We start from the raw sequence: 15,549 nt of genomic DNA, 5'->3' as shown, positions 1-15,549 counted from the left end.
TTATGTCTAGAATAACATTTATTTAGATCCTGAACAGTGTTATAAGAATCTGATTGATATTTGTCACCTTTATTTAAGAAGTAGTATCTGCACACTTCGAAGCTATTAATGTGGATTGGTTTGACCAACATGACTGCTTGATCTTTACAATTAAATTTTATAACTAACTAATGGAATTGTTCTTTCAAATAGGTAATATGTTTCTGTGACTATTTGGTGGGGGCTGGAGGGCAAAAATTTCATCAGCTCTTAACAAACTGAATAAAGCAAAGGTCCTTAAATTTAAAAAAAAGGATCAAAATTTCAAAGATTGAGATCAAAACTGATTAGAAGACTTTGTTGGACAGCTATATGTAGAAGAATGAAACTCGACCATTCTCTTACACCATACACAAAGATAAAGTCGAAATGGATAGAAGACCTCAACGTGAGACAAGAATCCATCAGAATCCTAGAGGAGAACATAGGCAGTAAACTCTTCGATATCAGCCACAGCAACTTCTTTCAAGATATGTCTCCAAAGGCAAAGGAAACAAAAGCGAAAATGAACTTTTGGGACTTCATCAAGATCAAAAGCTTCTGCACAGCAAAGGAAACAGTCAACAAAACAAAGAGGCAACCCATGGAATGGGAGAAGATATTTGCAAATGACAGTACAGACAAAAAAGGTTGATATCCAGGATCTACAAAGAACTTCTCAAACTCAACATACACCAAACAGATAATCATATCAAAAAATGGGCAGGGGGCACCTGGGTGGCTCAGCGGGTTGAAGCCTCTGCCTTTGGCTCAGGTCATGATCCCAGGGTCCTGGGATCGAGCCCCACATTGGCTCTCTGCTCAGCGGGAAGCCTGCTTCCCCCCTCTCTCTCTGCCTGCCTCTCTGCCTACTTGTGATCTCTCTCTGTCAAATAAATAAATTTAAAAAAAAATGGGCAGAAGATATGAACAGACACTTCTCCAATGAAGACATACAAATGGCTATCAGACACATGAAAAAATATTCATCATCACTAGCCATCAGGGAGATTCAAATTAAAACCACATTGAGATACCACCTGACACCAGTTAGAATGGCCAAAATTAGCAAGACAGGAAACAACGTGTGTTGGAGAGGATGTGGAGAAAGGGGAACCCTCTTACACTGCTGGTGGGAATGCAAGTTGGTGCAGCTGCTTTGGAGAACAGTGTGGAGATTCCTGAAGAAATTAAAAATAGAGATTCCTATGACCCTGCAATTGCACTACTGGGTATTTACCCCAAAGATACAGATGTAGTGAAAAGAAGGGCCATCTGTACCCCAATGTTTATAGCAGCAATGGCCATGGTCGCCAAACTGTGGAAAGAACCAAGATGCCCTTCAACGGACGAATAGATAAGGAAGATGTGGTCCATATACACGATGGAGTATTATGCTTCCATCAGAAAGGATGAATACCCAACTTTTGTAGCAACATGGATGGGACTGAAAGAGATTGTGCTGAGTGAAATAAGTCAAGCAGAGAGAGTCAAGTATCATATGGTTTCACTTATTTGTGGAGCATAACAAATAACATGGAGGACATGGGGAGATGGAGAGGAGAAGGGAGTTGAGGGAAATTGGAAGGAGAGATGAACCACGAGAGACTATGGACTCTGAAAAACAATCTGAAGTTTTGACGGGGCTGGGGGTGGTAGGTTGCGGGAGCCAGGTGGTGGGTATTAAGGAGGGCACGTATTGCATGGAGCACTGGGTGTGGTGCAAAAACAATGAATTCTGTTATGCTGAAAAGAAGTTTTAAAAAAAAAGAAATAAAAAAAAGAAGACTTTGTTGATCCCTACCATGAAAAAAAAATTATGCTCAGAAAAACTACAGGGGAATCTCTAAAATACTATTTCTTAAAGATATGGACAGCTAGATAAAAAATAATCTTACCAAAAAACATCAAGTGGGACAGGGACGCCTAGGTGGCTCAGTGGGTTAAGCCTCTGCCTTCAGCTCAGGTCATGATCTCAGGGTCCTGGGATCGAGCCCCACATGGGGCTCTCTGCTCAGCAGGGAGCCCATTTCCTCCTGTCTCTCTACCTGCCTCTCTGCCTACTTGTGATCTCTCTCTCTCTGTCAAATAAATAAAATCTTAAAAAAAAAAAGTCAAGTGGGACAAAATTCATACTTATTAAGTCTTCCCAAGTGACCCCAACAGCAACATCCTGCGGTCAAGCAGAAGTCTCCAGCTGAAGCTGCTCACATCATTCCCAGCACAGCTTGCTGTCCTCTTGTCCCAGTGGCCTTCCCTCAACTAAAACAAACTCCTTACTGTGTATTTAAACTCCACTTAGGCCAAACCCCACTTTTCAAATCCCCAGAACAAGACCAATCAATAGCCATCCTCTATCACTTTCAAACTTTTTTGAAACTTCCTCATCTTACTGATTGTTGGTGTTCTCTCTCCATCATAGTCATGCTCAAACATTCATCTAAAGTCAACAAGTACATGCGTGGCACATGATTCACCATGTGTCTAGGAGCTGGCAGAATAATGGTCCGTCCCAAAGATGTCCACAAGCTAATCCCCAGAACCCTTGAACACACAAAGGGAATTTGCAGATAGACTTAGGGCTAGGAATCTTAGAATGGAGTAATCTGGATTATCCTGGAGGATCAAATATACTCAAAGGAGCCTTTGGAAGCTGAGAATCCTTTCCTACTGCAGTCAGAAAATGAGGTGGAAGAAGAAGACAGGAGAAATGTGAAGCATGAAAGGGATTCAGCCCACCACTGCTGGCTCTGAAGATAGAGGAAGGGAACCACAAACTAAGGTACATGGGAAGCCTCTAGAAACTGAGAACCACCACCTGTGCTCAGCAGCCAGCAAGAAAATGACTGTGTTGTTTTAAACTGTTAAGTCTGTGGTAATTTAACAATAGAAAATTAATGTAGTGGCCATTTGTTTGCATTAACAGCTACAATGAATTGCTTTTCTTTAATATTTACTATAGGCTTTTGCCTTTCTCTTTGTGAATTATTTTCATAATAGTAGAATTTGACTAAGTTATTATTTTACCATTTTATTGCTTTTAGTGTTCCATTATTATTTGATTTTTTAAATTAAGATTTGCCATTTATGATTTATAATCTCTTCCATAACGATTTAGGAATTCACCATTTTATCAACTGATCAGGAAAAAAGTTCTAACAGAAAAATCATAATCCTCCATCCTCGAATTAAGTAAACACATTCTTTAGCTGTATAAATATAAGGTCTAGTGATACCAAACAGATTTGGTTGCTTAAATATGGAAGAATCAAATTTCAGGACATGAAAGTTTCAAATTCTTTCAAGTGGAACAGCCGCAGGAACCCTATCAGCAATGTGTGGTAAGACTTGTTGCAAAGGAAATATAATAAATAGCTTCATCCAGTCGCTAAATCTGTATATTCACACTCACTCTCACAAATGGAATTTGCTTAGAAATAAAATCTCTCAAATTGGATGACTGATCTTACCATTTTCCAAGGCCCAGATTATCCTCAAATAATCATGCAATTTTTCTTGAAACACACTTCATTTATTAAAGTTTTGGTACTTTGAGAGTTTTGAACTCTCCTTTGAATGAGCTGTATTATCTTACTAGTTCTCGCATTTACAAAGGCATTAAATAATATATCTGACACATGTATTAGTGAGGATCCAGAGAAAAAGAACCATTAGGAGATGATAGATAGACCGACCGATCGATAGTGTGCATTTGTTTTTTTAAATTTTCATTAGATATATATCTCTCTATATACTATATATATGATAGAGTATACATATGTATATAGAGAGAGTATTTGTGTATATTTCATATATGTAATACATCTATGTCTATAAAGAGAAATAGGTTGAGGTAGACGTAGAGATAGGGGTAGACACAGAGAAAGGAACAGAGATTGAGATAGAGGTAGTAGATAAAGATGGACATAGAGAGGGATTAGCTCAAGTGACTGTGGTGTCCATCAAGTCCAAAATCTGCAGAGTAGGCCAGCAGGTTGAAGACCAAGGAAAAAGTTAAAGTAGTTCAAGGCCAAAGGCAGTCCACTGGCAGAACTCTTCTTCTTTCAGGAAAGTCAGTCTTTTTTCTGTTCAGTCTTAACTGATTAGATCAACTGATAAAGAGTAATCTGCTGTGCTCAAAGCCTACCGATTTAAATGTTAATCTCATCTAAAAAATATTTTAGTATTAATGTGCTGCCCAAGCGAGCACTCATCTAAAAAATATTTTATCAGAAACATCTAGAATAATGTTTGGCCAAATATCTGGGTCCTGTGGCTTAAGCAGAGGTCATGTGTCAAATTGACACATGAATTTATTTTATATTATATTTGAATTAAATCCATGATTAACCTCTATAAAATAATAATGATGATGATAACTTTTAACAACTGGCAGGTGTTTGAGGCCAAGTTAGGCTGAGTCTCTTTCCTATCCAAAGGCATCACTATACCCCTCCAAAGTCAACCAGGTCTTCATAGTACCCACTCTTTATAGGAGAAGTCCCCAATCATTCACCACCACTAAGCAAGAATTCCAAGTACCATTTTATTGAGCCGATTCAGTGATCTTCACAAACTTACCATTGGGAAATATTTTGATAGTACCCGTCCCAAAATAGCTTTTAAAAACTTAAGTTAGCATTTACTCAAAATACTGATTGAACATTTACTGCAATCAAGTCATTGTAGAACATATAAAGAAGCAAATAATTCAAATATAGTTGAGACAATATACAACATATTAATTCAACATACATTCCTAAGAAGAGGTTAAGTCCAGATACTAAGTGCATTTACCTGGGAAACTCCACTCTAGCTATGTTACAAGTCTAAAGAAAATGCAATAAGATGCACAAGTGATGGTATTAAAATGTGAGGGACAATGTTACCTCTATTTCCAGGATCGTGTCAACAAGATTGAGAGGCTAAACCCAACAGTAACCAGATCAGCACCTGAATCATTGCCAGTTGTCAACCGCAATTTCACTCTGGGACTTTCATTTTTTTAAGTAGGCTCCGTGCCCAGCATGGAGCCAACATGGAGCCAACATGGAGCCAACATGGAGCCAACATGGGACTTGAGCTGAAATCATGAGTCAGATGCTTAACTAACTGAGCCACCCAGGCGCCCCTCTCTAGGACTTTCTAACAACCCAGCTCAATAGGAAACCATCTGTCATGTTTTCAAAAACCCACATAAGGATACATTCCAGTTTCTCTAGAGATATCAGTGTCAATAACTCATTTGAGAGGTCCTCCCTTATCAATACAGTTATGTGTACTTTGGATCTGACTAATAGGAACTCTCTTACTCAGTAAACATAGATATCTTAGCTGATTGGCAACCCAGAAAAGAAGCTGTAAATGATAAACTCTGTTTAAAGTACAGTTCAAAAAAAAGTTTCCCTTTTTTACAATAGTTTAGGTATTGGCTGAAGAAAATAGCTGAAGTTTAAAAACAATTACTTAAGTGGTAGTTGAATTTTATTTTCTTAGTATTTGGAAATGATTCGTTCCTTTACATTCACTTAGCTCCATAAAGGCTGTGAATCAATTAGCACTCTTGTCATATTAAACATAAAATAAAATAAAGTAGTATTCAAAATTACCACTTCTGGATATTTTCTCCAGATCTCTTCTTGCTCCCAACTTTCTTTCCTTACTTGTCCCTGTTCTTGATGTTTCAGTATTACTTATACTTTTTGGGAGGAGAAGGATAGTTGTCTCAGGAATGGGATGGGGGGAGATGGGAGGGGTATTTTTGGTTTTGTGGGTTTTCTGGGGGCAGTTGTTATTGTTTGTTTTAATTATCATCCTAACACCTAGTACTCTTTCTTAGTCATCTAGATGAGGAAGATTTTTTTTTATAAAAGCTATACATTGTAGTTTAATAGCAATCACATATCTGGCAACCAAGATCCAAAACAAGCTCTAAACTGGGGCACAGCAAAGGGGGAGCCCTATAAGTCAATGCATTCAAATCAGTGCAGTTTACTGGAAACCCCCTAATTTTATGGCTAGCCCTAACCTTGTGTAACAAACTGACTTACCACTCTTAGCATATTGGAAATTGCAAATATTAACGGTGGGCAAGGGCAACAGGTTGACATGCTGTCCCCAGGAGAGGTTATATTGGAAATGAACAAAAACCCACAACAAGCAAAGTTCCTCAAACAATGGAGTCTGGGGTCTTTAAAACTGATGAACTATATTCAATAACCCTGCACCGTTTGGTCTTAAAAAAAAATTACTACCATTTTCCCTCTATTCTTATATATATGTTTTTACTTTTTAATGTTTAAGAAATTAAAATGAGTCTTAGAAGTGATGTCTTTTTTAACAGTGTTTCTTTCCTTTAATGAAATTCAGTATTGTATATCTTACAACATAGGATAAAATAAATGAGGTAATGAATGTTGCATAAAAAAGTTGAATTGGGTTCACTGTCCTCTGGATTGAGAGTTTCAACATTTTATAGACATTTCCACCCCAAATAAGGCATTTTCATCTCTTAATTTGACGTAAAGGGGTAATCTAGAAAATTAAGTTATGTGGAGCACTTGATTCCCCACAGATGCCTGATAAATGAACTATATATCCTAAGCATATGGAGCTCCCAAAGGCAGCCAAGGGTTATAAACTGTTGCTAGCTTACATTCTTATTAAGTTTTCTTTTTTCCAGATTAACTGGTGTTTGACATTTTTAAAGAGCTACTCTAGGGGCCCCTGACTGGTCCAGTCAGAAGAGCATGCCACTCTTGAACTGAGGGTCTTGAGTTTGAGCCCCACGTTGGGTGAGAGATTATGTACATAAAGAAAAGTTTAAAAAAAATAAAGACCTGCTCCAGTGAAATTTAAAAGCTTCATATGTTTCAAAAGCATAATTTTTCAGCTTCCACATGAAAAAAAAATGTGCACATCTTTTCACTCTCACTTGATGAAGAAAAGCTATATGCTTGAGCAGACAGTGTTTCTTGGCTATTTCTCTTGCTTTATTTTGGTAACAGTTAGCTAACCTAGTCCTCAAGCTGTCCTTCCCCAAGTTAAAAAATCTAAACTCCTATTCAGATATTTATAAATCTCTCTATCAGACTGGCACTGTAATCCATCAACATTGTATGCAAAGATAAAAAAGATGCAAGTTCTACTCCCAAAGGGCTCAAGAGGGTGTTGATATAAAAACAGATGACTTGAGGCTGCTGAGTGGCTCAGTGAGTTAAGCCTCCGCCTTTGGCTCAGGTCATAATCTTGGGGGTCCTGGGATTGAGCCCGGCATCAGGCTCTCTGCTCAGCAGGGAACCTGCTTCTTCTTCCCCCTCTGTCTGCTCTCTGCCTACTTGTGATTTCTCTCTGTGTGTTAAATAAATAAAATCTTAAAAAAAAAACACAACACCCTAGAGGTCTTATTAAGAGCTGACCATTAATCAATAAATTTTTTGTGAAATATACTCCTATAGCTTATCCCAATTTTGATAAACTAAAAAACACTTCTATAGGCCATCCCAATTTCAATAAACTGAAGTAAAATTTCAGTAAACTGAAGTACACTCTCAAAGCTCATCCCAATTTCCACAACTCCTTAAAAATATACAGAGTAGAGTAATATCGTGTAACAGAAAAGGGCTCTCTTTGGAAAAGACTTTCAGTATGTGTGAGTGCACTTTAAGCATACACACACATATGTGTGTGTTCTTGCTATAATTCCACTCCATTTCTCTCTCACTCCTGAAAAGTATATTTGAAGAAAAGTAAGATCTTAGGAATGGCTTGAGTCCGCTCACCAAGTTAAGTAAATCATTCAAAAACTTTATGGTTTTATTATTAGTAGCAAATTACTGTGACATCCCCCACAAAATCCATCCACAATCGACACTGCCCAGAGAATCCAGTCTAGTAAATTCTACTTACAAAATCAGTAAGAATTAAACTTGAAAAAGAGTTAGAAAAGGTTAAAATTGTCCACTAACTTACAGGATACGCTGACAGCATGGTAACCTCCAGGAGTTTAGTTACTATTCCTAGTAAAATGAGATGTATTTGACCCAGAAATTATCCATGAATATGTGCAAAGAAGAGTAGACCCCAAAGCTCTCAAGACACATATGCCAGTTCAGCCACTGGCCCTTCTTTCAGCCTTCAGTGAAGCTGTCTTCCCCTCCCCAAGTTTACTCTATTTATCTCTACTGTTTGTCCAGCAGGTACCAGTAGCCAGGTAGGTCTGAGCAATGAGGCAAAGTAGAAATGGTGAAACCAACAGTTGCTTCAGTTGCTACTGCACAGTTATAAGTTCTTCATCCCAACTGTGGGCATCACTCAGCAGGCTGAGACTGGCCATTCGTAACTAACCACAATTTGGCAGAGTCTTTGTTTATCCAGCACTCCCTCATGGGTCATTTTTGTGATGAATAGTTTTTGTTTTACTTGACTGAACACCTGATTCCAAGAGCAGCTAAGCTTAACCGTGTGTATGAGAGAGCTGGACTGTCGCCACCCACGGGACACAGAACCTTGGACGCTGTGCCTTCCAGGTTTCAATACCTACCCTTCCTTTAGCGTTTCACAGGAAATACCAATTTACAGTTCTCCTTGCCTCACCATTGCTAGAAATTCTTAAATAAATTGAAATATTAAAATTAAAATAATATACTTCCTAATTGCAAACAACACTATAAAACTATAGTAATCAAAACAGTTTGGTACTGTCATAAAAACAGACAGAAGGACCAAAGGAACAGAATTGAGAGCCCAGAAATAAACCTAAGTTTATACACAGTAAATTAATATTTGACAAAGGAGGGAAGAATACTGAATGGAGAAAAGGCAGTCTCTTCAATAAATGGTGCTGGACAAAATAGACATTCATGTTCCTATGCAAAAGGATGAAACTAGAGGGGCACCTGGGTGGCTCAGTTGGTTAAGAAACTGCCTTTGGCTCAGGTCACAATCCTGGAGTCCAAGGATCCAGTCCCACACCCACACTGGGCTGCCTGCTTAGCAGGGAGTCTGTTTCTCCCTCTGACTTGTCCCTTCTCATGTTCTCTCTCTTTCTCATTCTCTCTCTCTCTCTCTCTCAAATAAATAAATAATATTTTTTTTAAAATGGAATGAAACTAGATCCCTATTTTTACACCACTTACTAAAGTTAATTCAAAATGAATTAAAGACCTGAAACTATGAAACTCCTAGAAGTAAACATAGGTAAGAACCTCCTTGAAACAGGTCCTGGCAATGATTTTTGGATACATCACCCAAAACACAAGCAAAAATATCCAAAAATAAACAAGTGGAAAAGCATCAAACCAAAAAGCTTCAACACAGAAAAAAAGTCAATGAAGTAAAAGAACAGCTTATGGAATGAGAAAAAAAATATTTGAAAACCATATATCTTATAAGGGGCTAATACCCAAAATATATAAAGAACTGATATATGACTCAACAGAAAAAAAAATCCAATTAAAAAATAGGCAAAAGACCTAAACAGACATTTTTCCAAAAATAATTTATGAATGGTCAACAGGTACCTGAAAACATGCTTAACACCTCTAGTCATTAGGGAAATGCACATCAAAACCACAAAAAGTTATCACCTCACACCTGTCAAAATGGCCATCATTAAAAAACACAGATGATAACAGAGGCTGGCATGGATTTGGAGAAAAGGGAACCCTTCTGTACTGTTGGTGGGACTTATTTTTTTAAGAAAGATTTTTTTTTTTTTTTTTTTTTTAAAGATTTTATTTATTTATTTGACAGCAAGAGAGAGATCCCAAGGGATGCAGGCAAGGGGCAGGGTGGAAGCAGGCCCCCTGCTGAGCAGAGAGCCAGATGCCTGGTTTGATCCCAGGACTCTGAGATCATGACGTGATCATGAGAAGGCAGAGGCTTAACCCACTGAGTCACCCCGACACCCCTGTTGGTGGGACTTAAACTAATATAGCCACTATGGAAAACAGTATGGCGATTCTTCAAACAATTAAAAATAAAACTATCATAAGATCCAGTAATTCCACGTCTGGGAACATAGCCAAAGGAAATAAAAATAGTAACTCAAAAAGTATTTGCACCCCCATATTCATAACAGCATTATTTACAATAGTCATGACACAGCAATGATCTAAGTGTCCACCGATGGATAAATAGATAAAGAAGTTGTAGTATATATATACAATGAAATATTATTCAGCCATTAAAAAAAGAAAACTGCCATTTGCAACAACATGGATGGGCCTTGAGGGCATTATGCTAAGTGAAATTAGTCAGACAGAGGAAGACAAATACTCTATGATCTCACTTATAAATGGAATTACACAAAACAAAATAATACGACCAAACCTATAGAAAAAGAGATTAGGGGCGACTGGGTGGCTCAGTGGATTAAAGCCTCTGCCTTCGGCTCAGGTCATGATCCCAGGGTCCTGGGATCCAGCCCCACACTGGGCTCTCTGCTCAGCAGGGAGCCTGCTTCCTCCTCTCTCTCTGCCTGCCTCTCTACCTACTTGTGATCTCTCTCTCTCTGCCAAATAAATAAATAAACAAAAAATCTTAAAAAAAAAAAAAAAGAAAAGAAAAGAAAAAGAGATTAGGTTTGTGGTTACCCAAGGCAGGAAGTTGGGGAAGGAGAATCTGGAGGAAGATGATCAAAAGGCACAAGCTTCTGTTGTAAGACAAATGAGTACTAGAGACGTAATGTACAATGTGAAAACTGCAGTGCTGTTGTGTGAGATACAAGAAAGTCATTAAGAGAGTGAATATGAAGAATTCTCCTCAAGGGGAAAAAAGTCTTTTTTGGTTTTTGCTTTTTCTTGTATTTTATCTATATGAGAAGATGGATGCTAACTACACTTATTGAGGTAATCATCTCACAAAATATGTAAGTCAAACCATTATGCTATATATCTTAAACTTAGACGGTGATGTATGTCAGTTATATCTCAATAGAGTAGTAAGAGCTAGTGAGCACTTACTGTGTGCTAGGCACTGTGCTATGTGTTCCCCTTACATTTTCAAATCTCAACAAATCTATGTAGTTACAGAAGGGAGAACTAAGACTCAGAGAGGAGAAGTAACTCCCTCAGGATCATAAAACTAATAAATGGCAGAGTTAATATTCTAATCTATCTCCAACACTCAAGTTTTATTGACTATCTTTTCCTACTTACTCAAGCATAAATTTCCTACTCAACTTAGGTATAAGAATGTACCTCTATGAGGGAATGATTTATTTTTCACAAAAGGTTGTTATATAGGGAGGTAGAGAGGTCTCATGGAAAAAGTACTATTTCTGGGGTACCTGGGTGGCTCAGTGGGTTAAAGCCTCTGCCTTTGGCTCGGGTCATGATCCCAGGGTCCTGGGATCGAGCCCCACATCAGACTCCCTGTTCAGCAGAGAGCCTGTTTCTACCATTCCTCTGCCTGCCACTGCCTACTTGTGCTCTCTCTCTATCTCTCTGTCAAATGAATAAATGTGAAGTGTGTAAACCTGGCGATTCACAGACCTGTACCCCTGGGGATAAAAACACATTATATGTTTATTAAAAAAAAAAAATTTGGAAGAGGAGGCGAACCATAAGAGACTATGGACTCTGAAAAACAACCTGAGGGTTTTGAAGGGTCAGGGGTGGGAGGTTGGGGGAACAGGTGGTGGGTAATGGGGAGGGCATGTTTTGCATGGAGCACTGGGTGTTGTGCAAAAAGAATGAATACTGTTACGCTGAAAAAATAAATAAAATGGAAAAAAAATCTTTATTAAAAAAAAAAAAAGAAAGGGGGCGCCTGGGTGGCTCAGTGGGTTAGGCCGCTGCCTTCGGCTCAGGTCATGATCTCAGGGTCCTGGGATTGAGTCCACATCGGGCTCTCTGCTCGGCAGGGAGCCTGCTTCCTTCTCTCTCTCTCTGCCTGCCTCTCTGTCTACTTGTGGTCTCTCTCTGTCAAATAAATAAATAAAAAATCTTAAAAATAAATAAATAAATAAATAAATAATCTTAAAAAAAAAAAAAAAAGACAGACATCTAGGACTGTTTTAGTCCTAGATGTCACGCACTATGTATCATTGGCATGGCTATTGCTATGCCTCCCTGTGCTTCATGTTCCCCATCTAGAAAATGGACTAATAATACTTGCTCTTCACACTGCACAGAGCTGAAAAACTAAAAAACGAGAGGCTGCATGTGAATGAGTTTTGACAAAAATTAAACAAGCACTACAGCTGGTATTATTAAAATTTTTACATGCACCTATCTTGAAATGCAGATGAGCCACAAGTACTCAGCTTTGGAGATGATGTTCATTATTATGGATATTTCCGATAGTGTGCCCTACATGTTTTTTCATATGGTAGATATTCAAAAACTATCATGTTGTTGGTTGATAATAAATATGTATGTCAACCATCATAGCCTGAAAGCTAGTATTAACTGGCAGCCATTTAAAAAGAGAGATTAAATTTATTTCAAAAGTAACTAAATGTTTGCTAATTCTATCTTTGACCAATCTTCCTGAATTTGGGCAACAAGAACACAGGTTGGTAGCTGTGCTTATTTGATTGATAACCATGGCACGTTCTACCCCTAACTCAATTTAATGGACTCCACTATTTGCATCCAATTTCCACACTTCATTCTGAAGGCAGAGGGGGACACACCTTGAGAAAAAAGTGAGGTTTTGATTCTTTAGTCTCCAAGTAAACACAAAATAATTTGCCCCACTGTGTATGTTTGGTATGGACAGATTCTCAGCAAAATTACTGAAAGTATAGGGGCCAAAACTGAAAACCCAAAATGGAGCATTTGACGGCTCTATACAAGAACATCTTCACTAGGGAAATTCTACTTTCTAGGTTTCTTCTATAAGCTCAGATTTTGGTTTTGTTTCCAATGAGTCTCTCCAGAGAAAATATCCATTCATCCTACCAGGTACTTTGACACAGGAGTTCCATGTTAAGATAAATGTATTTGACACATCAGAATACCTGTAGAAACTATCTCAGATGATGCCATTAAAAAGACTCATCATTCTCCGATTGACTTATTTCACTAAGCATGATACGCTCTAGTTCCATCCACGTCGTCGCAAATGGCAAGATTTCATTTCTTCTCCCTGATATGAGGACATGGAGAAGCAACATGGGGGGGTAGGGGGATAGGAGAAGAATAAATGAAACAAGATGGGATTGGGAGGGAGACAAACCATAAATGACTCTTAATCTCACAAAACAAACTGGGGGTTGCTGGGGGGAGGTGGGATTGGGAGAGGGGGAGCGGGCTATGGACATTGGGGAGGGGAGGCGAACCATAAGAGACTATGGACTCTGAAAAACAACCTGAGGGTTTTGAAGGGTCAGGGGTGGGAGGTTGGGGGAACAGGTGGTGGGTGATGGGGAGGGCACGTTTTGCATGGAGCACTGGGTGTTGTGCAAAAAGAATGATTACTGTTACGCTGAAAAAATAAATAAAAAGGGAAAAAAAAAAAAAGAAATATTACAGGGGCGCCTGGGTGGCTCAGCGGGTTAAAGCCTCTGCCTTCGGCTCGGGTCATGATCCCAGGGTCCTGGGATCGAGCCCCACGTCAGGCTCTCTGCTTGGTTGGGAGCCTGCTTCCTCCTCTCTCTCTCTGCCTGCCTCTCTGCCTACTTGTAATCTCTATCTGTCAAATAAATAAATCTTTAAAAAAAAAAAAAAAAAAAAAGACTCATCATTTTTTGAGAGCTACAACCCAGAGAGCATTTTCATGGTAACTTGCATGAAAAAGAAAGGGAAAAAATAAGGCAACATGTACTGTTCTTTTGAGTTTGTAAAATATTAAGCAAAAGATAGATAGATAGATATCAACAATAAAATAGGAAAAGTAGAACTATAGAAATGGGGTATCTTAGTACCTTGGTGCACAGTATTTTGAGGGGAACATTTTAAACTGTGATGATTTAACACTTTGTCATTTGAAGTTAAGCATATTTCCTTATTCTTTTCCCAAATATATTCTCCATTTCAATCCTCTTCTGTAAGCAAAACTTATTGCTGTGAAGTCTAGAAGGCTGAAAAAGGTCCTGTTTGTGTAGCCAAGGGCTGAGGATCTCCCAAAGACTCATGCTCCCTCATTCATGGTTGGGTTGGGTAGTTGAAAAATGGTTGCACGACCAGGGGCCACCTGTCCCAACCTGCTTGCAAGGAGGTGAAACTATGGGACTACTTCTCAAAAGGAAGGCACGAGTGTCACGTGAGGACCAAGAATCTTAAGAAGCACTTGTCCCTTCTTCACTCATCCCCCCCCTTCTCTGGCTGAATGCAGACATTTCACAGGATGTGCCCCAAGATAGAAAGAGCTTGGGCACCCAAATGATCAGTTGGGAGCTTGGCCACATGACAAGGAACATGTGAAGAAGAAGTAAATTTCAGTAATGCTATGTCACTGACAGTTTGGTGTTTGTTACAGCAGCTAGCATTACCCTAAACAGTCTAATCTGCTATCTCAGTTTTCTATTACACAGGTTTTCTTTTTGATGGGTCTCTTAACAGGTCTATTTATCTCTAGTGAAAAATTTGGTTCATCTATTCCTGGATTTTAGGTACTATAAAGATTGCCAAGAATCTGTCCCTCTGGCTTACGGAAATAGCTACCTACACTTTTCTCCATTTATCTATAGCAGCTTGGCTTATCATCCCAAATTACTACTATTTGATGGAAGTGATTATAAGAGAATAGAGTTGTAGTGTGAGTCATAAATGTAAGTTTAAATATTGATTATGAGTAGCCCTGGGCAAATTCCTTCACAGTGACTCAGTTTCTTCCTTTGCAAAAACACAATGACACTTTTTACCTCTAATTTGACATTTCATGTTTTGATATTCCCTGTCTTTGCTTGTTCTGCCAGGTCACAGGTGAAGATGATTGATTTGTCTTCCATGGCACATCATGAAAGATTAAAGATTTTTAAACTTTTAATATTTATAGCTTTTAATGTGTTAATACATAAAACAGTTTGATGCATGCTCAAAATGTACTCCCGAGTAGATTGACAAGTAAAATAAACTTCCATAGGTGTACATGAGCTCTCTTATCCAGAAGAATGGGCTCTCTAAATCTCTCAGTAGATAGAGATAAGTTAAATGAAGTGAAAACTTGTTAACTGGGGTTTGGACTGAAGTCATTTATAATTATTAAGTTTTTCTCTCTCTTAACACAGAGTCACCTTTTAAATCACTTCAACTCACACTTTGGGGAACCCTGTCCTGAAATCTGTTTCTGTTTAACCTACCTATCCATATCACCTACAGCCAACAAGGGAAAACAAAATTCAGAATGAGTTTGTCAAGCAAAAATTCAAATTAAAACTAACTCATGAACTTTGTTTTCTAACAAAACATAAACTTTGTTCTCTAACAAAGACTCAACAGTCAAATCAAAATTCCTAACTTCTATCCCAATTATAAGTGTCTTACCAAAAATCCACAAAAAGAAAATTGAATGCCAGTCAGTCAAAATCATGAGCAGATAAACAATGAAACCAATTTATATTTGCACAGGTGTCTGCTTCCC

General features: G+C 38.4%; 1 protein-coding gene across 8 annotated transcripts in view; it reads right to left on the bottom strand.

The window, feature by feature from the left end:
* The window catches only part of PDE1C (phosphodiesterase 1C), a 536,493-nt gene that overhangs the window by 177,995 nt on the left and 342,949 nt on the right, over nucleotides 1-15,549 (bottom strand). The window lies entirely within an intron of this gene.

Source organism: Meles meles, chromosome 10 (assembly GCF_922984935.1).
Source record: "Meles meles chromosome 10, mMelMel3.1 paternal haplotype, whole genome shotgun sequence".
Classification (NCBI taxonomy): Eukaryota; Metazoa; Chordata; class Mammalia; order Carnivora; family Mustelidae; genus Meles; species Meles meles.
This window is presented reverse-complemented; position numbering and strand designations above follow the sequence as displayed.